Genomic DNA, 573 nt, shown 5'->3' with positions numbered 1-573 from the left:
GACTTTTCTGAATCAACTACTAGTGATCGTCTCTTTTTCATTTACTGAGTAAAGATACTTTTTTTGCCGAGTGTACCACATTGGATCATGCATGAGATATTTAATGGGGAAAGGCATGGACAACACAGCAAAAATTAGTTACGAAATCTTGTCAGCATATGTATAACCTTTCTAGGAAATTTATAGTAGATGCATCCCTCTGGAATATGGGACTTCGGACTTTTAAACCCACACTTTTATTTTATCTCACATTACCCGTTTTATAACTAAGCCAAACTTGTATTATATTATATCTCGCACTACTCGTTTTATGTTACTATTATTTTAGATTACTATCATTTTTAACTAGTTCTGATCATAAATGTATGCTCTGTGTACCTCGGAAATACAAACCTGTCATTATTATGAACTTCCGAGTTTTTAACTCGACTTTTACTCTATTATAGTGGCATTTTAACTGTATTTATTATTTCATATGTGGTCATTGTTTTCTACATGATGGAGATTTATAAACTTTTGCATCGAAAAGTCTTACAATTTGATTCAGTCATCACATTTATATTTAACTGTGAT

Source organism: Penaeus monodon, chromosome 15 (assembly GCF_015228065.2).
Source record: "Penaeus monodon isolate SGIC_2016 chromosome 15, NSTDA_Pmon_1, whole genome shotgun sequence".
Classification (NCBI taxonomy): Eukaryota; Metazoa; Arthropoda; class Malacostraca; order Decapoda; family Penaeidae; genus Penaeus; species Penaeus monodon.
The sequence above is the reverse complement of the archived record's forward strand: the minus strand, read 5'-3'. Positions refer to the sequence as shown.